The sequence below is a fragment of the Myiozetetes cayanensis genome, unplaced genomic scaffold, assembly GCF_022539395.1.
Source record: "Myiozetetes cayanensis isolate MyiCay16 unplaced genomic scaffold, myiCay2020 scf3, whole genome shotgun sequence".
Taxonomy (NCBI): domain Eukaryota; kingdom Metazoa; phylum Chordata; class Aves; order Passeriformes; family Tyrannidae; genus Myiozetetes; species Myiozetetes cayanensis.
The window spans coordinates 20089937-20114994 of record NW_026087521.1 but is presented as its reverse complement, the minus strand read 5'-3'; the positions used below and the strand labels follow the sequence as shown (position 1 = coordinate 20114994).

Below are 25058 nucleotides of genomic sequence, written 5' to 3'. Positions count from 1 at the left end.
GTAGCTAAGGTTTTTGCTGGCTAATTAGATCTGGTTAAGTTAATCACAAGTTACTGGTGTTTATCCTTTATAGCATCTGTTTACTGAAAATTATGTGTATGTACTGAGAATGGGAAATAAATGGACCTGCAGGTTTTTTGTGCTAGTATCAAAGATTGCTACATTTTTGTTATTTTCACCTATACCATGTAATGGTATATAAAATAGAATGACAAGTGTGATTATAATGATCTGAACAGGCTCACTCTTAATGATATACAGCTATTTATCTATCTACCTTCCTTTTTTTTTTTTTTTTTTAAAAATATAGCTCTAAGTCAAAGTATTTCTCTAATATTAATGACTAGGATCTTATTAAAAATCAGATCTCATTAAGGACACCATCAGTATTAAAATAGTGTATCCTAAATCTCAGTCATTTAGAAATGATCCTGAAAAGATTAAATGAGGAGCTCACCAATTAGTGTAAATGTCTTTGTGGAACAGAAAGTGACTTCAAAGAACTTGATTATATATTTGGGTTTTCTAATATATATATTTTCTTTTTTTCTGAAGTACTTCCAATTTGAAGACAACTTTTAGAACTTTTTTTGCATAATATTGGAACATTTGAAGCTTTTTTATCACTTTGGTGTGCAAACCAAATGTAAGGAGAAGATTTGAAACATTTAAAAGCAATCTCTTTAGTTTTTAGAGATGAAAGGATTGAAAATTAAATGCAAAGTCTTGAGCTGCTTGTGCTCCTCTGCTGCACCACTGTTTGCTCTTATGTGTGCAGTGGGATGGAGTCTGATGCAGCATTTCATTCCATTACCCAGCCCTTGTTGTATTGCGAGCCTTCGGATGAAAACACACTCTCTTGTGTCTGCATCTGATCACCTCTGGTCACCTTAGAAAGACGTTTTGGCCCATATTGCAATCAAATGGTGTTAAATAGTGCTACAGAATGCCGTAAACCTTGAATTCCCAAACTCCATCAAACTGGCAAGAAAGTGAAGCCTCGAGTCCTGCACAGAAGGCTCCCTCCATCATGTGAGGAGATCCCATCTCAGGCTGCTTTAGGCTGTGGCAAGTTATACCTGGGAGTAGCTGGCATTTCCAGCTTCCAGTCCTCCTTATTTGTGTTGTGCATCATCTGGCAACCAAAAAAACTTTTACTAAAAAGTAGCATTAGATTAGAGTCACATGCTGTGTCAGGGACAGCTTGGAAAGAAAGCAAGTATTGTATTCTCTTGTGTGCAACATCCCTGTGCTGTGGCCTGGTTTTCCTAGTAACAGATGCAGCCTGGTTTTAAATTTGGATTATTTTGCTGATTTTTTTTTTTTTTAACAATGATTCCTACTTTCCACAGAAATTTAAGCAACGCTTAGGCTTGTTTTGGCCATTCTGCAAGGAACACTGCATAATTCAGACTTAAACCCTTTGGCTATGGCACTGCATAGTGAAGATGTGCGTCGATTCCTTATCATTGCTAAACCTCCTTTATGTTCTCTGATGGAGTGGGAAGCAGGGAAAGAGCAGTGCATCAAAGCAAATGGTATTTTTTTTTAATATCATGTGTATAAATATTGGTATAGTGGTTGCAGTTTCCATATTAAGTGCCAGCAAAAGTTTTTAAAAATCTACCTCACAGCTGTAGGTCCAAAAATGCATGGTAAGGCAAAAAAGTGAATAGACCATTTAAATAGTGAGGGCTTAAGTGGGAAGCTGAGGGGGGAGGGCATAACTACAGTCTCATGTACTGCTGCAGGAGTAGGAAGAGGCTCAGATGTATTTAAAAAATATATGGGGGGAGAAAGGCTAGTTTCCATCTTATGCTGTATCAGTTTCCTCACTCCTTAGCTTTTGTTAATGCTCCAGCATTTTTAGAAATGATTGTTTTTTAAAAAATGTAACTATATACAATGAGTATATATTATAAACTTACACAAAATTATGTAGTTTTCAAAGACAGGATAGAACCCATTTTTGCAGTAAGAAAACACCTTTCTATCACCTCTAACAGTGTTTTTTACATCCTTCCATTTCAAACAGAAGTGAAATGGATCAGCACGAGGAATCTGTTCATACTGGTTCCCAGCTGCGGTTATGTCAGTGGAGATAAATTCATGTCCTCAGATATTACCCTTTCCTGAGTACCAACTGCACACACCTTAAATTCCAGTTTGACAAAACCAAAGCTTTCTGGGGTGTTCATCTGCTCTCTCAGCAAGGTTTTGAGGTTTCACAGTGTTTGTACAAGGAGTTTCAAGGCCTGTCTGACTAAATAAAAATAGCCCCAGCTGCTGTAAATGGCAGCTTTTCTTTGCCTTCCTTTTGGAGGAGTGAAGGTCAGAGATATACATTTATTTCCTTTGTTGGTGCAGGTTTTCCATGCCCTTCCAGCCCTGTTTTTGTCTGCTGACCAGCTGGTTTGTTAGCATCTGATGGCCAAGAAACAGAATCTGTCTTTCTGAACAGAATTTGCCATTCTGATCAGACTGGACAGTGCACCTTGCAGAAACCTCCTGAAATTAAAAGTCTACTGTCCTTGAGTCACTTTTTTTTATAATATGTACCAAATCTGAGTAGGCTTTTATTCAGCTTGTAATCTAGGAGTGAATTAAATGTCCTTTCTATCAGATTTATTTAACCCTCACCTCAGGAAGCTGGGAAGAGTATCCTGCCTCTTTCCTCAAACCATTATGTTCAAGGTTTTGTGTGGAGTTTAAATGAAGCATTTTTGTGTAGGTGTATCTTCTAGAAAGGGGAAAAAACACTAATGTATTTATTTATTAATTTCCTGTCACCCTAAGAACTGTTTTTACAGACAAACTGCTTGTTCTCGTTTACTTTTGTAAAATATACGTTTATGTGAATATATACCTTGGTGATTTCTACAGGGTAGGACCCTCTGTGCTTTTGCATGATGTGCTGTACCTTTCAGAAGTTACCTCTGGGTTATTGTAATACCACCTTTCCATTAACTAACAGACTAAAAAAAAAAAAAAAAAGAAATTTAAATAAAATGCCCTTGGGAACAGTAAATGACAAACTTCTCTGAATGTTGTTTCTAAGAGCCTTGCAGCCCAATCTCCTAAAAGGAGCACCTGCAATCTGGCTTTACAGCTGATACACAGCTAGTTGGCAGACAAACACCTTGCTAGGATTTCAATTTACAACCTATGTACACAGGATTCTTTCTTCCTTGTAATGCTTTAAACTGAAATTGAATTTTAAATTAACTTGACATTGTGCTATTTTCCAGTCAGATAAATAACTGTGTTCCTTTTCCTTTTCCCATAATATATTTGATATCTTTCTGTGATAGTTTTTCCTGAATTGATATTAAAATTATGCATTTGCCTATCCTTACTTTCCTTAGAAAAAAAGAAGTGAAACATAATCATGTAGCTGTAAGAAGTATTGTTTGCACTTTGACAATTATATAGCTTTGTAGTTTAGGAATTTGCCAGTTTTATTTCTGTTGCTCACTGTAAAAGCTTGTGGTTTATTTCTGTGGTTTTTCACATAACTTTGATCAAGCAGTGACCTTCAGAGTTATGTTCTTTGAACCTTCATGCATTTAGGTATCTTCCATTTGCTTTAATTCATCAGAAGGCCACATTCTTCAGTACTCCATTTGCACCTTCACTGTGCAGAAAACACAATTAACACAATTAACAGTGTTAATGAAACAATATCTCAAGTCACCAAACTTCCATACTTTGGAGTTTGGGGTGTTTTTTTTAAAAAAAAATCCACAAACTTGTTTACAGTTTTTAAGCTGTTAGATCCACACTGTGCAAGTATACATGCTTGTATAGCACACCAGGTAGTTACGATGTGGTCAGTAGTGTCTTACTCTGACACCTGATAACATAAATCTTTTTTACATTTGATAGATGATGCCACTGGGAAAAATGTTATAGAAGAGTGTCTTAAAAAAAAGAGGGATGGATTCTAAGTATTTTACAGAGAATTAAATAAATGCCCATGCTGAATGTGCTTGTATAGTAGAAAGGAAGACTTTTATAGTAGAACTGCTTGTGGTTTGGGTTTTTTCTCCTAATTCTCACACTCTTCAATGAACAAACATTGCTCATGAAACTGTATCTAGGAGAGCTTACACTGAAGGACATACAGTGACAGAATTTACAATGTTGGCATGCTGAGCAAAATGTATTTCTTCTGTCCTGGTAAAAAATGTGGCTAACACCATGAGTCCTTATGTGTAACTTGTAATAAAGTATTGAAGTACATCCCTCCCTCCCTTCTCCCCGCAGGAAAGTGTTCCTCAAACAGCTCCCATTTTGTACCTTCTGGCTTCCTGCAGGACATTAGCATTCCGGGAAGAGTTTCACCAGCCCCTAGGCTTTAACAGTGGTCAGGACAGTCAGAAGGAAAAATTACCAAACAGTTCCCCTCTTAGGCTTGGGGCTTGAATTGAAACCACGGGGGTTTGGGAATGTATTAAAGAGCACTGCTTTCCTTGTGCCTTCTTTCCCTATGACCTTGATATCCAATACCAATATGACCCAAGATCCTGACTGTTTTTATTAGCAAGCACAAAGAAGAAATATTTGGAATATTTCATTTCTCTGAGTGTATTAACAAAGGAGAAAAAAATTGCCTCTACTTTAAACAGGACAAGAAGTTACACAGACCTGCCCGACTGAGACAGAAATTCTCTTAGGGAAAGGAATGCCACATGAAATTGGAAAATTATCCTTCGATCAAATAAGAGTGAAATACCAAAAAGCTTAGTTTAGGTGCTTTTCACTGTTTTATAGTCCTGTCATCCCTTCACTCTTCCCCCCGCCCCTCGCCCCCCGCACTTCCCAAAGGTATTCAAATGGAAAAGCTTTCTTTCCAAGATATTTACACAAAGAAGGCATTTGGCAGAAGATGAGATTTCTTCTGATCAAAAGCATCTTAGTGTGCTATGATCTTTCCCCAGAACTTAGCTAAACAGGCTGGAAAAGGACTCTTGCTCCATACCCCGTGCAGTTACGGATCCTTTGGGTGGACTTTGTCGTTGCACATTCTGGGCCATGTGCCTGAGCGTATCTAGGCATATTTGTTTGAGTCTCAGCCAGGATATATGCCAAAGAGATTAGACTTCATCTTTCATCCCAGGGAGAAGAGAGCCTAAATGGGTTTATCATGGGGTTTTTATTCACTCTGTCATTTCTCCCTTCTTTATAGTTCATTGCTAGACTTCTAATTTTTCCCGACAGCAGTGCACACCCCTGCAGCTGGCCTTGCATAATGATTCCCTCCTCCTAGACAGAAACAAGAGCGGATGCATAAATCTCCTGCCGTCAGGGTGCCTCCTTTAGCAGACCCTGCCCCCTCTCCCCCTTGGAAGAAGATCTGTCCCCTCTGCAGCACTCTCATTTACCACCTACTAGTTTTACCCGCTGCGCCAAGATGCTGCCTGTGACCATTATCCTGCCTATGCTAAACATCAGGAAATGGTTCTTTTTGGATGAAAATACAACCTTTGTTTTTCTTCTTCTAATGATAATTATTAGTGAAAATTGGAATGCCTTTGGCAATTTTATTTGATGCAAACATTACAACGTACAGCAATGAACTCCTGTGAAAAGCAAGAGCTGACTGATGGTTTGAATTAGGAGCCAGAGGATGAGAAGGACTGTCAGGAGCAAGAATTTTGACTGAAATATAGGTCTTCAGCAGGTCTTGAGTTAGAGACCCCTGTGTTCTCTGAGGCCCTGTATTAACTCAAAATGATTGCTTTGAACTATCAGGTAAGGGCAGTGCTGTCAAATCCAGGGCTTTCCAGCTGCTGAACTCATCGAGCACATTGACAGTTTATAAATCAGACGGGACTTGTGGACCATTTACAAAGAATTGTTTGAAAATCTCTTCCTTAGCTCTCCATCCTCACTTAGAGCAGTGGAATATTGCAGCTGGCTAAAATTTGACGCAAGACTAGTTTAAAAGGCAGCAATATCTGTTCCTGTTACGAAAAGCAGGCACAGGGTGAATGTGCAGTGTACGGCAAGAACTTCGTCATCCTTTAGCAGCAGCAAAAATACAGGTAAAGGATAGGCCCTTTGGTCTTCCAAGAGTCTAATCCACAAAACACTAGATTTCTCAGATAGGTATATGGTGTTAGCAATGTGCTCATAGTCTGATATTCGTAGCTGCTTTTAAAATTAAATTATTATTTTTCTTCAGCTACAAGTATTTTGCAGTTTTCTCTGCTACTGTCCTTATGATGATTCATACTGCAGTTATTATGAAGAGATGGATAAACTACAGTTGTTTATATACAAACAGAATATGTCATTGGCTACCAGAAACCAATCTTGCTAATATTTGGCTTGTTAGGTTGCCTCATGCTTCGTGTTTTGGCTATCAGAGAGAGCAAGCATAAAATTAATTGAGAAGAATTTCTTTCTGTCTGAATGTGTTCAAAGCTAGTGGTATTTTTACCTCTGTAAATGCTGGCAATTGATTATAAAAGTCAGAGGTGTTCGCAGTGTCAGCGACCTTCATCTAGACAGCTGTAATAATAGGAAAGACTCTCCTTAGGACACCTTGCTGTTGCTGTCAGGTTTTGTTGCATCTACAGCCAATTTTGTATCATTAATGAGGAAAAAAGGGTGGATGAGGGAGTGTGAATTTTAAGTGTAAGAGTGCTCACTCCACTAAATTTACTTGAAAAATGGTCACTTTTTTGTGTCCAATGCCATTTTGTACTCTCCATGATCTTCTAATTAAGCCTGGAGGGTTGTGGATCCAGGCTTTGATATGAGCAGTATTGGCTGTCCTCTTTCCAGAGAAAAGAACAAATCTTCCTCTCTGTGCTGCTGGCGGCAAACTTGTGAACTGGTTTCTATTCCATGCCTTGGTTACTGCATATAATTAGGAATCTCACTGTTGAGATTTCTTGTGCAGAACTGCATCCTTGCAGTAGACCTACCTGCCAGCTGCACACCATGCACAGCTATTCCCAGGATCCTTGAATTTGACTTTACATCTCAACTATTTCTTCTAATGAGCTTTGAAACAAACTCTAGGCATGCTGAAGAAAAAGCCCTCCATGTCTAACAACAGATTCCTTAGACTCTGAGGCTAAAGCTCAACTTTAAAACTGCTGGTGGTGTTTATTTGAAATAATTTTACTAGAATAAAGCAATACCTGTGGTTCTTGAAAAATGAGATAAGCATATGTGTCCAGTAGTTTGGTAGAGTGGTTTTCTGAGGGGATTGCCCCTTTCTTGCCTTGGTATTCCCTTGCAGAGTAGCAACAATAGAGTCCGATGGCCAGTGTGTTGCTCAGATTAAGAAAGAAGGCATATACAATTCTTAGAGAAGGGAGAAGACAGCAGTGACAGAAGTGTCAGAGCAACAGGAATAAGTCTCTGTTGGATCTGAGGAGAAATTTCCAGTCCCATATGTCATTCCTTTGCCTTAATGATGGAAAAAGTCTGTTTATTTTTTACTTTAATATCTTGTCTTTATGATATTTTAGGACTGGAATTCTTGCACTTTATTCCCTGTACATCTATTAAATAATGTCTCTATTTCTCTCTGCTGAGAGCAGGTACACAAAGAAATGAAAAAAGATCTTTATGCATTGCACAAGTTTTTCGTGTGTTTGGTTTTAATCAAGAAACACACATGCTTAAGAATTTGGGGGGGGGGGGGAGATGAAAAAGCACCAGAAAGTTTATCTTTTGAGAGTTTCTTTGAAAAGTCAGCTATTTACTGTGTAGTAAACCTGTCAGCCAGCTCAAAGTTTTGGCTCATGGACATGCTGGAAGCAGCAGGAGTCGAGGGCTGGGAAGTGGCTGTGAGATATCCACAAGAGATGTGGGGTTGTGCGTGACCTTGTGCCTTGGCAGAGGGAGGAGGTATTACTGGGAGGATGGTGCTGGCAGGGAGAGGTGTGGAGCTTGCAAGGGATCCCACTGCTTTTGCTGCAGACGAGTCTGGTAGCACTGTGACACAACAGCCTGATTTTAAAAATAGTGTCCTGCCTTCAGAATTACACGTAGAAAATGTACTACTGTAAAGTTAGATTTTCTTCCACAGTAAATACCAACACTGTATTTTACCCCTAAGTCCTTACTTAGCGTTACCTAACAGAGGACTTAGGATACATTGTCTTAATTTTCTTAGCAGGCTGGTTTTACCCAAATGCAATTAATCCTGTCGGTTTGTGGCACATGAAAAGATACTTCTGATAATTTGAGATTAAAATAACTTTTAAAGAGTTTTCATATGTAAAATGCTTATAGATTTGGAGTGTTGAAAGATTCCTTGTTGGAGAAGATGCAGACAGTGAAGGTGGTGGCAAATATGGAAAAAAAAGCTTTCCCAATTCTTTACTATGCATTTTCTTTTATTTTTAGATGGAAATAAAAATTTAATCAGGCTAAACCTTACCTTCTGTACTCAATTATTCTCCAGAAAGTTGAAATAAGTATAGATGCAGGCTTTTCAAAAATATGCCCCTAGAAACTAATTTCTGAAGCAAAAGGAAACTGCAAGATGACATTGCTTTTGAAAATTGAGCCTTAATAAAGGGCTTCATTTAGGCATACATCCTTAAAAATGGATGGTGAAATATGTAAGGGTTGAGAGGGAGAGGGGAAAAACAGAGGTACAAGGGAATGATACTAGATGAAAGTACAAGGTAATTTAAGTCTTTTGTTAATGTCCCTACTTGAAATTAGCACTGAGTTGGTTTAGTTACCCAAACACTGACACCTCAAAGCAAAATTTTTACTATAAAGTGCTCTTGATACAGATTGGGCTTGAGTAAATTTGTTACGGATCTGGTGTTATCTGCTAGAAAAGCAGCCCTCCAAGGCAGAGTTAGAATGCTCCGTAGAGAGTTTTCTAGTGCTTTGTGTGTCCCTAAGATACTTTGTGAGGGCATCTGCACTGGACAAAAGCAGACAACCATGCTTATCAATAATGGTGGCTGTAATGAGTTTCCTTTTCTACGAGGCTGCGTTGAGTCTCCAGCAGTCAGGCAGTGTGAACATCCGTCACTCTGTCTTGGGTGTGTAACGTTGCATCACTCCTCTGCTGAGGGAGCTGAGAGCCTGTTTTTTTGTTCCAGGTGAGAAGAATTGAGGGAGACAGCCCAGGGCTCAGTTCTGGGGCGCAGTTGGTACCCACTGGAGCACAGCCGAACAAGAGTAGGCATTGACACTACCCTGTCTCCTCCTGCAGTCCCAGCAGAAGTGGGTTCTTGTTTCCCAAGCTGTGGTGAGCACACAGACTTCTCATGTGAATTTTCTGTTTTCAGGTAAGCTCATTTTTTCCTTTTTTAAATGCATTAGAGTTTCTAAGTGAGAAATTGTATTATGTTTTTCTAGACAAATTTGTTGCTATTCATCAAGACTTTCAGACATTGCTGGAGTATTTAATAAATGTTTATTGCTACTAATGGAGATAAAACTTCTAGGAGCTAGTCTTGCAAGAGGCATTAAAAATTAGCAAAGAAAAAAAAAGAGAAAGTAAGAATAGCTTGGCAGAGGTTCTGTATTCATAAGCCTATTTATAGATGATGTTCTGGATAGAAGAGCAGGTTTGTGCCTCTGCCAGCAACATGCTGCAGCCTACTGCTGTGCTAGTGCTTGCCCTAATTTTGCACTTACATTCTGAATCTCCCAGGGGGATGCTGAGCAGATGTGTGATTGACCTGAATCTCGAAGGTGCTGGAGTTTGACTGTGACTAAGGATGATCGGAGAGATTCGATCACCTTCTTTTCCAGGATCTGTTCACATTGATTAGCTTGTGTTGGTTTGGCAGACTTCTCAGAAAACAGCTTATAAAACCTTCTTCTTTATTCTTGAGTGGCCAAAGAGATCTGAAGTAAGATTGAGAGAGGGGTTGCCCAAACATGACTCTTGGGCTGTTTTTTTAGCTGCGAAGTGGTTTGAAACTGTTTTGTCAGCTTTCTTGGTGCTGGTGATGCCCCTGCTGGGAGCTCTGGTTCCAGCCTGGCACAAACCTGGAGGGGAAGGTGAGTGGTGGTGCTGGGATCATGTGTGCCACCTTCATCACAGCTGCCAGTAATAATTGTCCATAACTGTACTTTTTGGCAGATAGCGCTTGGCTTTTCCAGCAAGAGAAATGTGTCTCCTGTTCCACACCAAAGAGAAGGGAAACAGTGGGAGGGGAAAATGAAGTTTACAAAGAGCCAAGTTACAGAAACAAGTGTATATGCTACTGTTTAGCTAGTAATCTGGCCACATGCCAGTTTAGGAGAGGTTTTGTTTTGATTTTTTGTTGTTGTTGTTTGTTTTGGATACTTCAGTGCTTTATTTTCCCTTAAAAACTAATGGGGAAAAAGGGGTCAAAATACAGTTTTCCATGCATGTAAGTTGCAGAATGAATTAAAATGGAGGCAGCTGTTCTAAACAAAAAAAGTACATTCTGCCTTTGCACATCCATTTATGTACCTAAAATCATTACTTTTTGAAATGTAGGAAAAAGAATGGGATCACGCAGAAATAGCCACTATTTAAGCTTATTTAGAAATGCACATCAGGAAAGATGAGTATCACTGAGGAACAAAGGTAGGTCTTGTGTGGGATGCGAATGCAAGGAGTGGACTCACTGAAAGCAAGTAATAGCAGAGTAATTTTGCTGTGGAATTTTAAACCAATTATGTGCATAACAGAGGATATGTTCTGAAAGTAGTCAGAAGTGCTTTTTTGTGGGTATAGCTAATATGGTTTTAGAAAGCTTCTGCCTGGCCAGGGTTGCTGCTCCCACAGCTGAGACCACGTGGATTCTTGTATGTTGGGCTGTACATCATTCCCTAGCTGAAAGTCGACCTTTCTCAATCTGCCTCTCCCATAGTAAATATTTTTAAAAATGCACAAGGGTGTGTCTGATAACACCCAGTGTCTCAGCTTGTTCCTATATCTGACTGGGAAGTCTGGTGCTCAAAAGACGCTTGATGTTAGATTTTGTAATTATTAAATGTTTTGATAAGATGCATCAAACTACATCAACTTTTACTGAAATTTTGCATAACTGGACTGATTAAAGGTGGTGTTTCCAGAAGCCTTCACTGATCTGGTTGTTTCTTGACTGTTCTTTTCCCAGCAAAATTAGCATCCTTGTACTTTTTAATAAAACGAGACGGATACTAAAAATCCACTGTCAGCAGTTTGGCCTGAACACCAAGGCAAGTGGGTTACTGCTTTACAGAACATGGAAGATATTAAATGTGAATATTAATTTTCTTCTTTCCTCCATCACAAAGAAAATAGAAATGCTCACCCAAGACCGGAAAACAGTTTTTGGGATTCCTCAGCAATTAGGAACTTTTATGCATAGTGGCTGGTTTTTTCTTTTTTTTTTTTTTTTTTTTCTTTTTCACAACCATTTCAGCGCCTACATGGTAGTGCTTAAAAAGTGAAACAAAAACTAGGAGATCTCTACTAAACTTTCTTTTGTTTCTAGGAGTTTTCAACGAACCTCATTAATCTTCAAAGTTTTCCCTTTAAATGGGTGGCCAGTGTAAGCACTTCTGCAAATTCATTTCATTAGAAGATTCTGTCTCTGAAGTTGTTCAAGTAAGCATAGCTGCAAATCTGATTCACTTGTGTGGCAGTGAACTTCACATGTAAATCGTGCTTCTAGTAAGTCAGTATTGTACTAGAAGGTGCTAATGGCTGCCATCAATCAGAGGACTGGTAAAAGTTGTTCTCCTCTTCTCCCCCAGACTAAATGAGACAGCAATTAAATGCCCTTTTGTTGAGTGATAGCTGAGACAATGGAAATCAATGTCCAAAGCACAAAGCAGAATGGCAAGTCTTAAGTATAAGCTAAGCCATGTGTCCCAAGGGATTGGCATGTTGATTTGCTTGCAGCTGAGAGGGTATATGAAAGGAATAACTGGTAGCATAGACAGCAGGAAAAGCAGTAATGCTCCTTGGAGCGGAGCCAGGAGGGAGCTGGGAAGACTTCTTAGTGCGACCGTGCTGCCGTGATCCATGCAGTGCCGGCTCAGCTGGCAGTACAAATTTGAACTGGAACAAGCCCTGATATAAGATCGTAATCAGAAAATATGATACCAAGTTTGTTAGTGGTATGTTTTTATGCTGCCTGCTCAAGAACTTGCAGTATATGGTCCGGTGTGAAGCCTATTGATACAAACTTCACCTTTCAGCTTTTCTGAAAGTCCTTCACCTGGTAGGGTGAACACCTGGCAGTATTCAACCAGTGCTGTTATTGCAGGGGTTTAGATCCCTGCAACATGATTTGCTGCATCCTGAGAACATTCCTGCCCCACTAAATGCCATCACTTTGTTCCCAAGTGGTTGACAGGTGCAAAACTTGCTCTGTATCTCTCCTAAATAAAATTGCACTGTAAGAAAGCCCAGTTTGCTCATCTGTTTTCTGTAGGTGCAAACAATGCCTTGAGACTCTTAAACCACGACAGACTAATTTTGTTGAAAGGACATGCATTTGCTTAGGTGGCTGAACGTGTTTTGCCTGTCTTCTTCACTCCAGACCTGCTCCATAGCTCATTATGTCAATGGGACGCTTCCTTTTGACACCATCTCACAATTCTGCCTTAGCTTTATCGCCTTACTGAAAAGGCTTTAAGTTACACAGGGCTGCTTTGTCTCTGATCTGTGTGGGGTTTTTGTTTTTGTTGAGGGTGGTTTTTTCTGCTTTTGTGCAAAATTGTAAATGCATTGAGAACAACAAGCCATTGCTTTTACTAATGGCAAAGTGCACTGCTGTCATGCAGCTCTTATGTTGCTGGCAGAGACTCTGGCTATATGATGTTTTGCAGCAGCTGAACTCAACTGAGAGAAAGCCTTTTGCAAATTTAGGACTTGAAAGAAATGTTACAGTAAAAAATTATTTTATTTTTGTGCCTGAAAAGTATTACACACAGATGACCAGAGTCATCTGAAGTACTACTAGAATCTGATCAAAAGAAAATACATCTGTTTGGAGAACTTTGTATTGATTTTTGTTCTGTGGGGTGCTATATCTTTTACAGTTCCTTTGAGGGCTTGAATGAAAGAACAAAACTACCTGTATTAAGGGATCCACAGATATCATCAGACATTAGGAATGGACTCATACAAAGCCTATTAGCTGGTGTTCCTTGTCGTTATTGCTCAGTGATAAGACACTGTCTTTTCATTTTGTCCCCACCAAGGAGACATTTGCTCTTCAAACTCATGTTCTACTGCACTCACGTTTAGTCTTTTACAGCAGTGATAATTGCCGTGAATGACACACTTTACAATCCCCTCATTTTCATATCAATTCATGTGCTCACCTTTGATATTGACTCTGGTCCTAGCCGTGACTTGCACCTCACTTCTGCATCAGGTTTTCTATTAAAGTAAAGCAGGGACCCAAGGAACCAGGAAAGTATCTGTATGGACACAACAATACCACGTTATCAACATGAGTATTCTACTTTGAACCTTTCAATGAAGACCTTGGATTACTGATGTGATCTTCACTATTACCAATATTGATTCATTTTTTTAATATTAAAGCATTTTTATGAATAATTATGGAGCCCCTGGTGGTCTAGGGGGTAAAGGCGCCGCGCTACCACCGCGGAGACCCGGGTTCGATTCCCGGTCAGGGCCACTCCCGGGCAGGTGGGGCTCGTTAGCCCTTAAAGGCAACCCACCTACGTCCTGAGGACCTCGCTGCCACCGTCCAAGCTCGCTTGGCCCCGGCAGATGAACCTTAGGATTAAAGGGTGGGCTCAGTTCCGCGCACACTGTGTCTCACCTAAAAAATCCAATGCGCAGGCTGGAAGGTGGAAAGACCTTCCCCGGATCTTCGCTCGCGAAGACTGGCCATTATTATTATTATTATTTAATAAGAAATTCTACAATGTAGCCAGGATGATCACAGGCATAGAGAGTTGAAAAGCTATTTAAACTGTTTTATATTTAATTACTATGTGTGTAATTTTGAATAATCACAGATTAGGCTTTTTTAAGCATCTACTTCTGTATTGCAAGCCTTCAGCAGTTCAGTAAAGCAGAACCATTGACTGCTATTTGATGTGTCCATTACCTCCTGCAAATGCTTTGGAATACAATGGAGTAGCATGCAGACTTCAGAGCTGTCATGACAGGTATTAAGAATGTGTCAAATCCCAGTGATGACTGATAACATATCTGTCATTTGTGATGGGATTATTAGGAAGAGGAAAGCCAATGGGAGAAAGATACTCTAGGAAAAAAGGGGGGAGGGGAAGACAGAAAGAGAGAGGATTTACTGTTCTTCAGAGCTGCCTGGTTTAATTAAGCCTTGTCTAGTCCATAAACAAATCTATTAAGTTTCTGAATGGTTTGGCAGCTTACATGCTTCAAAGCTGCTGCAGTAAATCCATGGAATTTAGGTTTCTCTTTGGTGGATGGTTGCCCTATAGGTATGTGGGTATGAAGAAGGTTCCCAACCCACCTGTGCATGAAAACAGATAGTGCAACAGTACTGTATTTTTTGTTTTGTTTTCTAATTGAGAGTTTAACAGGATGCTGTGGAAAGAAGAATTCAGTGGGCACATAAAACATTTTCTGCATGGAAACTCTTAATTGAACTGAGAAAGGAGAATAGTCTGCCAGTGCCATTTGATTTGCATCTCTGGTTAGTAAAGGACTTGAAGGTTTGCTTTCTTTTTTTTTTTTTTTTTTTTTTTTAAGTCTGAATGTGTATCTTCTGTGAGTGTGGAAAGAAGGCTGAGCTTCATCTCACTTGTAAAACTAGGTTCTGCTGAATAAGCCCAGCATGCTTAGTACACAGACTCTTTCAGGTGTTTCAGGCTGAACCATAAACACATCAAAGATCTACAAGCTGTTAAATATTAAGACAAAGGAAACATCTTCTTCTACCACCTTCTGGTATTCAGGCAATGCCAGAACAGGGGAGGTGACCTGAGTGACTCTTGCTACTAGCATCTTTTTGGTGCAAAAGTATCCCCAGAAGCAGCTAAGCAGTGTAAGTTATCTAATACGGCCCCTACATGCAGAGATCAATTTGGGGGGGCATATTAGATGTCAGGAGAGGGGGAGACTTGAAGCTCCGTGGGCTGAGACAAGTATTCCTTGCTGTCATATGCTCCCTTAAATCCCTTTCCAGCAGGGTTCATTAGCCTTTGAAGACTAATAAGACTGTTCAGATTGTCCCTTTGTCGTTTCTGCCAATTTATCTTTTGGCTTTATATGAAAATGGACCTGGTCTTGTCTCTGCCCCTTCCACAAGAACAGCCAAAGTGCTCATTAGCTCTTTTAGGGCCCCACCCCAGTCCATCGAGGAACCAAAGGTAGTGGAGGTCAATACAGTGCCCAGGTGGGCACTTGGTATCACTGGACTGTTGCTGGAGGGCAGCTGCTGTGTTGGGTGTTCGGCCAGAGTGGCTGCCAGCTTGGATAATGCACTGGTGGCCATCCAGGCTGGATGACTTGGAGAGGAGCAGCTGCTCTGAAGGTGAGCAGGAGGCCAAAGGGTGATCTCAGGTTTGGGAAGCACAGATGGAGAGCAGAGACAAGACCTGTGTGAAGACCAAGCTGTACCTGTTGTGATGCAGAGTGAACAATGTTTGATTATATTTAAGTGATCATTGGTATGTGAGAGCCACACAGGGACCTAACCAAAACCCAAACGTTGTTGGGTGGCTTTGGACCCCGTTCCTCACAGTCAACAGCAGCAAATCAGCTGACCTAAACTGCCCATGTCTGCCTGGTGTCACACAGCAGAGGCATGCCAAGCCCACCCTGCTCCAGATAAGCCCACTACTCTCCTCCAGGGAGTCAAGCTCTTCTCACAGGTGAAGTGACTCCACAGCAGTCCAGCCATGAGACACGCAGCACTGATGGGGCTGTGGGGTGGGCAGCCAGCCTCTTGTCCCTGTTGAAGCATGTGACAATGGCTTGAGTGGGTGCTGAGGGAAGGCAGGCTGCGGGGTGAGCTGCGGCAGGGGTGGCGATGGTACCCACAGTGTGTGTGTTTGCAGCAGGATGCCTTGTGTGTACTGTAGGGGAAGAGCAGGCAGCGGGGCCATTGCAGCACACCCATGGGCTTATGCCCTTGCTTACCTCAGGGAAACTTGCTCACCTGCCCAGGCCCTCGGGAAAGACCTTTTATTTTTTCCCATCTCTAAATGCACCTTTACCCCACCCACAGAGGCCGGCTGAGCAAAGATCGAAGTGCAACCTAAAACAAGGACACCAGCTTTTAAATGGGATGCATTAGAGCTTAATTAATTTCCCGAGGTAGTTCTCTCAAGGGCCTCATGGCAACCATTCTAAAACAGTGACTGGGATACACAAAGTTGGTTTAGCTTAAGGGATGTTGAAGGAGCCTGATTATTTTCTTCTTAGTATTTATTTTTGCTTCAGAAGCTGAACTCAGCATTTCTTCACAGTACCTTGAACTCTACAACCAGAAACTATCAATCATACTGTAAAATCTTGGCTTCAGCTTCCTCCTTTAATACATAGGAGATTACGAGTTGTTAACGTGTCTAGCTGGCTGGCAGTACCTCCTTTCATACTGATTAAATTTGGTTTTGAAAAGAGGGCAGGCTGTGGAGAATGGTACTGCAGTGCAGAGCCTTCCTCCACTGGTCACAGGTTTGATTTTGACCCTGGGTAGACGCAGCAATGATGTTCATGTGTATTGGCAGCCTACAGTGCTTGACTTTCCTCTTCAGTGGCTATTCCTTAGGGAGGACACTGGTGCAAATAGGAACTGCTGGCAACATTCACTGTCTACTTTATTTTCTTTTTTTCCCACACTGCTCTCATTGTGTTTTATCAGCTTCCATATTTAATAGATTTGCATCCTGAATGGGTTTTCTGTCCCAAGAAAGGACTACAGTAAAATGCACATAGGCTTCGCGTACTTCCCTGAGGGAAGCTATTCCTTCCCTGTATTCTCTTTCGTTTCCCCAGTTCACTAAATTTTGTCAGTTGAGAAGAAGCAATAGTAACACTTATCTGGAAGCTATTGCAGAAGCTGACTTGAGACTCAGTTTTGTTTTTTTTTTTCATTTTGCTGTATGTGAAGTGTCCTGAGATAACACAAAAAATTATGAGGTTGAGGGAGTCACCCCTGAAGATCACTGAACTTTCAATAAAATTCCTTGTAGGGTCCAAGATCAACAGTGCCCTGCATAGTCTTAGTGTGCTCAGTTTTACATGTGCTTACACTTAGCTACAGTTCATTTCTTGATTTATTTTCTAATTTAGTGGCAGGATTAAGAGCATCATTTGAAAACCAAACCATCGCTACCATCCAATTTAAATACAAAAGATATTTTGAACCTGAAAAAAAACCCCAACTTAACAAAGAAAGACCTTTGTAAGTCCAATTCTTGAGTTCATTGCATATTTGAATGAAAACTGATTTCTGTGTTTGTTTAGACAAAGTAAAACATTTGAAAAATTAAAGATATCAGCAGTGGTTGGTGGTTGCTCCTTGGGGGAGGGGAGGTTGAAGGCAAAATATTGCAAAATTACTTTTGCTGATAACAAACAAAGCCCAGTGGGAGATTTCTGTTTTGAAAATATGTAACTGTTGACTTGAGGATATTAGAATATTTTTAGTGCTGATAAAGGAAAGAAACATATGTTGGAGTTTTGGAAATCTGAAACAAAAACACTTGTTAAGCTCTGCTTGCTCTGCTCTGGATGGTAGCGTTACACTGTATATAGGGAATGTTTTTCTCAGCTATGTGTTTCCTCTATTGTTTCCACCTCTAAGCCTTTTTCAGTGTATTTAGAGGAGAGGGAATAAGAGAGGGAAAGGGAGGTTTGGTCATAAGGAGAATAGTGTACTACACAAGTGTCTTTAAGACTTTCAGGGTGGTGTTTGCAAGTTGAAAGGTTGTGGCTAAACCTAGGAAAAGCTGAAAAATTGTACTAATTTTAATTATAGTGTAAAGCCTTACTGTTATCGTAGGAAAAGGACCAGTGATGCCTTGACTTGTTTGATAAAATAGGAATCTGTTCACGATAATGACCATTAACTCACTGACAGGATGATAAAGAGATTACAGGGCTCAGGTTCCCAATTATAGAGAATTGGTTGTGCAGGTGCCATTCTGCTAGTCCCATCTCAACTCATTTGTAGTCTCCAGTCAGCTGGGACCTCCTCAGTTAGCTGATAAATGACAGAAAGTGGCTCAGTGAGCACTTCTGCCAGCTCTCTCAGTAGCCTTGGGTGGATCCCGTTCAGCCCTATAGACTTGTGCCTGTCTAAGCAGTGTAGCAGGTCACTGACCATTTCCTCCTGGATTATAGGGCTTCATTCTGCTCCACATCCCTGTCTTTCAGCTCAGGGAGTTGGTATCCAGAGAACAACTGGTCTTACTATTAAAGACTGAGACAAAGAAGGCATTAATCTTCCCTGCCTTTTCCTCATCCACTGTCCCTATGCTTCTCCAAGGATGGAGATTCTCCTTAGCCTTTATTTTGTTGTTCATGTATTTGTAGAAACATTTTTTATTGTTGTGGAACAGTCATGGAATATATTTTCAATATTTGACCGCATGATCCCTGTTGTATGCAATTTTCTTTTCCTGTAACCTGTTACATACCAATTGTATCGGGAAAACATTAGTTAAATGAGAATAATGTATTTACTGGGACTTGAAGTTGCTTTTACCACAGTTGCTATTGTTCAGGTTCCCAAAAAGGAATGAAAGAGCCCGCTTAAAGATGCTCTCCAATCACTCTGTTTAAGGGTGGCTCTTTGTTCCTAACTGCCAAAAAGTAACGGCAGACTATAAAAGAAAAAAAAAATCCCTTCTTTGTAACTTTAGTCCCTTGAGTCTTGATGCAAAATGGTTTATCTTAATTCACTTACAGATTTAGTTTAGTTTGATTTTAGCCTTTGACATGGGCCACCAATGTGTTATGCTATTGTTTAAATGGACTACACATCCCTTGGTAACACCTTGACAAAATAATAGTTTTTGTAGTGATGCAAAGAAAGGTGGGACTTTGTGGAAATCCAGTTGGATTGCTTTTTAGGTAATTCACAGTCTTGTATTTCTACATTCCATACCTAGAAATATTTCAATTAGTTTTCTCCCAAAGTGTGTATATGTTAAAGACTAAAGTCATATTTCAGTGTGCCTGTCACCAGAAAGAAGTAAGATTACAAAAAATGGCAAGGGACATTAACAAAAGAATCAGGCAGGATAAGCTTTTTATATGAAAAAAAAATATCAAATTTTTTGGTAGATATTTTGGCAAAAAAGAATGGAGATAAAGGTCTATAGCACACTAAAATAGCTAATAGAGGATATGCTTTTAAAAAGCCTGTAGGTCTGGAGTAACATGCAGAAAGCTAAGACCATACCGAGCTCCTGTCAGGATATGTTGCTGCAACACTGGTTAACACCTGGCTCCAAGCAGTCTGGCAGCAGGGGAGCCAGGGCAGCACAGCTGCAAAGCTACACCAAATCTTACACTTAACCTAAGAGCTCAGTTACTCCCATGTGTTTCAGGGTACACATCCTTCTCTGGCTCTAGTGCAATCTCAACAGGTCTCTCAGCCTTTTGAAGCAGCAGGCAGCATCTGGCTTCTCAGATCAATCAGTGCACCCCTTGTAAATCTTGTCATTTGAGTTCTATATGGACTAACGGGCTTGAGGTGGGATTCTCAGACTCTCATCACAATCCTCCCCATCCTGTATCTTGTATCAACATTTCTACTTCGTATGAACACATAGCTAGAGTCTGGTAAGGAAAAGGGAGTGAGGGAATTTCACACTACTGAGAGCAACACAAATGTTGTAGCATTGCTCTAGAATGGAAAGAGAATATTTAGAAGGGTGAGAGAAGAATTGATTACAACTGGACAGGAGAGCAAATTAAAACTGGCTTTCTGCATGATATATATTCACTTAGTCTGATGCATCAGAAGACAATGGTTTGTAACAGAAAGGCAGGAACAATAAGAAAGGAGGAAGAGGATGGATAAACATTTAGCAGAGCACTTCAGAACAGAAACATTTCTGCTGGGTAGGGCTTGACCTAGTGTAACTTTCTGAAAACTATATTGCCCAACACAAAACTATATTTTGGTTTTGGGACAGAACAGAGAATTGATTTGTCTTTCATCTGAAGATGCTGTATGTCAAACCATGTATCATACCATAATAGAAGCAGGGCTTATGAGGAGACAGAATTGGTTTTGTCAAGCCAAATTACATTGTTAGGGAAATAAGAAGCAGTAGGGCTCCAAGCCTTTTCAAAGGGACATGACTTTCTGTACTCTGAACTCCAAATCTTATACTTGGTCTCACAACTTTTCCATCCACCTCATAATCTTTAGCTGATGGCCTAATACCTTAAAAACACTTCATGGCTTGAAACTTATTTGTTACTTTACAGTTATCCCAAGGTCTACTCTAGAGTCAACCATATGTATAGTTATATTACTGGATGTTTCGTATCTGGCATGTAAAAAAATGTTTATTCTTTTCCTCCTGATGTGAAAACAGTTCTTAGTCAATAAGCTGTTAAGCTACACTTTTGTCATCATCGCTGCCTAGTTGAGTTCTTTCACATCAAGTCTCCTGAATCTTGCCAGGTTAAATCTAATGTGTTAAATTCTTTGGCAAGAATGTTCCAGTTTGGGAACGCTAAGAGCTTTGCTTGTTTTTCTTTGGGAGGGGAATGGAATGAAATGTTTCTTGGTGAAAATGCAAATACAGTAGAAACTGAAAAATCCAGACTTTCTTCGTAATCAGTAGAGGGAAAATGAACACTTTGCACTGTTATCCACTGCAGCCCTTGAGCTCTCCACCTCAGAGAAGATTAAATGCATTCTCCAAGTGCCTGGTTTTCTTGGCTGATAAAAAGAGGTTAGTTGGCTCACTGTGAGAGCTATTTCCATGCTGTTGCTATGGAATGTTAGGAAAGATGTGCTCCAGCATTTTGGTTTCAGCAGCAAATAGCACAGCAAGGACCTGTATCTCTTCTACGGTGTTTCTATTTAGAAATATACAAATAGGAACAAAAACTGATTTTGCTTGTGCCTGCAGTTCCCATGGCAAAGTTAATCAAAGATGAGGTCCTTTCTCCTCCCCCCGCACCCAGTTTGGTTTCTTATTCTTGGAGGCAAGCTTGGCTACAAAAAGACTGATTTTGAAGTTTGAATATTCAAACTTTAGTTTGACTATTCACTGAACCTAGTGAGTACTTCAAAAATAAGCTGTATCACTCCTGAGAACTATTACACAGCAGTGCTGGGAAAGGTTTACCAAATACATGTAGTAAACAGATTATTCTTCTCTAACATGAGCCTTTTCACTGCTATGCCTGGGGAACTCAGTCCAAATTGACTTTTTGAGACTATCTTATATTTTATGTATTTTTTTATACTCCTCATAAAGCAGAAAATGGGAGGCACTATTTATAAGGTCAAAATAATTTTGACTTCTGCCTTTCTTGCATTGTATTTAGGGCTATTGGAGGCCTTCTGAAAAGTTATTTGTCCTAGAGATGGTCTCAAGCTTTGCACAGAAGGCAAGGATGGAAAACGTATAAGACAGTAACAATTTCTCTATCTGTAATATTTACAAAGGATTTTTCTCTCCGATATCAGCACAGTTTTCCATCTATGTTTACTCTCACACATACTTTGTCTCACTGCATACTTTTTTTTATATGAAAAAGTACATGATATTCTGCGGCAGTAGGGAAAAGTGTGTGCGTTAGGGTAAAGCTCTGTGTTTGCTCCCTGAACAGCTGAGCTGCTGGGGGACATCAGTGTGGGCAGGCTGAGCTGGCTGGGCAGAACAGCTGAGCTGTACTTTTTCCTTCTGTGTCAGATCTGCTCCCACCCAGAGTGATGTGAGCTCCACTGGATAACTCCAACCAACCGCAGTGTCCAAGAAGAATTACAGTAACAAGAGATACTTTGTTTGATAGAGCAAAGAAATGACCTCGTGCAAAAATGATGTGCGGGACTTTAGTGTGCCTTCCCCCTGGACTGTGCCGGGCCAGGGTAGCAAGTGCTGGGGGGCAGTGTACCACTCCAGATACCCCTTGAAGAAAGATCTTGTCCAAAGCCCCAGTGATACCTGAGTTTAAATCCTTTAACCAGTTTGGTGCTTTTGGCTTAATTCCTGCTATCATTGTATGAGATTTTCTGCTAGCCACTAAATGTCTGATCTTTGTCTCCATCGTGTTGATTTACTGGCCTTGATTGTGCAATGTATTTTCTTTTCAAAGTGTATTTTTTTATTAGCCTGCGAATTTTCACAGGGTGAATTGATATGCTTGTTTCTATACTTTATGATGTTTATGATTTAATTTTATTCAATTTTTTTTACTTAACTAGTTATTCTTAGCCTTTTCAGTTTTGTTTTGTATGGAAGCTTTCCAGACATGCATCGTGTTTTATTTTAATTCATTATTCATCAACTAGTGATTTATATATATATAAATACATAAAGCTAATATCTTTTTTCATTTAGTACTGCAATGCACTTTTCCAAAGTGATAGGCCTATAATGCATTATTTAAAGGGCTCTGATTGCAGACGTAGTTTTTGATACAAGGTAATAGCCAAATAAGTAAGCTTTGAACTGCAGCATTTTACTTCTGTAAGGAAACAGTTTCCTGGACCATTTGCATACCTTCTTTCTCTCAGGCTCTTGCTGGGTACTGGATAAGGTGAGAAGTTTTGTCATCTCTGCCCACATGCATCCTCCAGTGCAGCATCCCTGAAGGCAGGAGCTTGTGAAGTAATAGGTCCTTGGGCTCTACCTTGGGGGACCCCTGGCAGGTCTGATGGGTGGGCACCTGTTACAGCTTTCCTCTTAAGAGTCTCATTTAGCATCTGACAGGAGCGAGTGGAAAAGTCCTTCCAAAAACTGTCACTGATTCACTTGCAAAATTGTATTTTGCACTTCAGCAGAGCAGAAAGGGATGTATATGCCTGTATTTCAGACCAATCTGACTTGCTCATGGCTTTTTTATCAGATGGTGCAGCTTTTCCTATTCTGGTGCTCCCAACCAGTCAGCTTGTTTCTCTGGAGGCACAGGGCAGTGACTCTGAACTCATTCAGTGCTCCCTTCTCTTGAAGTGCTGGTATCCTTTGATCTTCTTTCCCTAGGCTTGGCAAACAGCCCTGCCATCAGGATCGGTGTGAGGTGTCCTTCAGAGCTATAAACCTGGATAATTTGTTGGAAGGGAGGCTTCTGAGCACTGGTCATTGTTTCACCTTTCCTGCCTTGCTACCCAGGGAGCCTTGTATGGCTTTCCTGTGTTTTTAAACTGTGTGTTTGGACAGGCAACAAAACAAAACAGAACCAGAAGATACACTGGTTGGAGGTTTATTGTTTGTTTAAAAAAAATAATAAAAGAAAAAATACACAAATGCTTCCATAGTTCAGCCCACGGCCTCTCAAAACATATTTAGATTTATATGGTAGGAAGATACCACTTGGCTTTATTTTAATGCCCTGCCCTGCCCTACCTCAAAATCCAAATCTGTTTGTCGTTCTACCAAGTTACCTTTTGCCCATAGTTTCCAAACACCACCCAGGCATTTAAAAACAGAAATGATCACAGTAGAGAAACAACAAAGTCTCTTGCTTAATTCATTTGCATGTGTGTATATGATCCGTGAGAAGGTATCTCCAAATGCAACACGCTGTAGTTGCTTGTCTAGGTGGTTCTATTTTAATCTCCTCCTGCAGGAGGGAAGTCCCATGATCAAGGCCAACCATAATGCTGTATGCATGGACTTCTTCCAGTTTAAACCACTCATACGTGATGTCTAACTCCCTTTGAAGTTGATGGAAAATATTTTTGCTCTGTAAATACTCAGTATATGGCCTAAACACGCACTATGCTGCCTCCCAGAATAGTTTGCAATGGTTAGGATTCCTGCAGGTTTTTGGGACTTGGCCTTGGCTATGTTTTTGTTGTAAATAAATGATTAGGCCCAGTATTTCAAATGTGTCTTCACTGGACCCTGACACCACACGAGAGCATTTCTTCTGATGTTAACATCTGGATTTCAACATGACTAGTGCTTCCAGATTTCTTTGTTTCCCTTGCATTCCTCAGTATGAGGTTTACCATGCTTCAGTGAAACCTTAAATGGACGCTCAGAAAAGTATATAAATGATGTAACTCTTCTAAGCTGTTAGCTCAATAGCTCCACTCACCTCTTTTCCTTCACTTCTGCTATTAATAAGAAATTTTCATTATTGTCTCCTCTGCCACTAATCCCATGGAAAAATTTCAGCTTGCTCTTGGAAGGTAAAAATACCTTGCAGATAACTCCAGCCTGGCAAATAGGAGGAAAAGTTATAGGTAAAACAAAACAAAAATACCCAACAAAACCCTGAGCTAAGCACTGAGATTTTACTCTGGAAAAATCCTCTTAACTTTACAGACCATTTATTTGAATAAAAATTAATAAAAATAGGATGTGGGACAGTACAGATATGGCTGTCAACTCATTCCTATGTTGCTCATTCTATACATGGTTGTGTTTTCACATATTCTTTGTTTTATCTCCCTAAAACAGTAGTTTGTAATTCAGACAGCCAAGAGGGAGCGTCTTTGAGGGTAGCAGTATTAAAAATATTGCTTCTTTTTTGGCAAACTAGAAACATTCTTGTGTGTTTAAGAAAGATGGGTTGGATATTTTTGGATGCTCACTAATTCAGTTCAGCTGCTCCTGTTGTTTTGTTTGCTTGGGTTTGGAAAATGAGAACAAGGGAGGATATATAGAATTACATGAAAAGTAATTCTTTTTGGAGCTGCAGACCACCTTGTTTATATAGTCTATATCAAGAAATCGATCATTTACTGTGTCTTAATTTGTAATTCAAAACATGTATCCTTGTAATGGGCGGTACAATTTGGTTTTATCAAAGCAATCATCTAGGAGTAATATTTTCCCACCTACTACTGGTATACCAACTCTCATATTGGCAGTGTCTGTTTATCTTTGATGTATTTATTCATTTACTTACATAGTAAAAGGTAAGAAAGCTCATGGAAGGAAAAAATAGTCAAAAAAAGCATGGTAACAAGGCTTGTGGAAAA

At 40.1% G+C, this 25058-nt stretch overlaps 1 protein-coding gene and 1 non-coding gene across 7 annotated transcripts in view; both read left to right on the top strand.

Annotated features, from left to right (window-relative positions):
* PLXNB2 (plexin B2) overlaps positions 1 to 25058 on the top strand; it is a 257415-nt gene that overhangs the window by 72692 nt on the left and 159665 nt on the right. For all 6 annotated transcript variants that reach the window (XM_050325005.1, XM_050325007.1, XM_050325006.1 and 3 more), the window contains one exon: positions 9087 to 9275. The gene's annotated coding sequence lies outside the window, so the exon portion shown is untranslated. The remainder of the gene's footprint in view (positions 1 to 9086; positions 9276 to 25058) is intronic.
* TRNAG-ACC (transfer RNA glycine (anticodon ACC)) lies at positions 13536 to 13609 on the top strand. The gene has a single exon. It is a non-coding gene; the product is annotated as a tRNA-Gly (tRNA).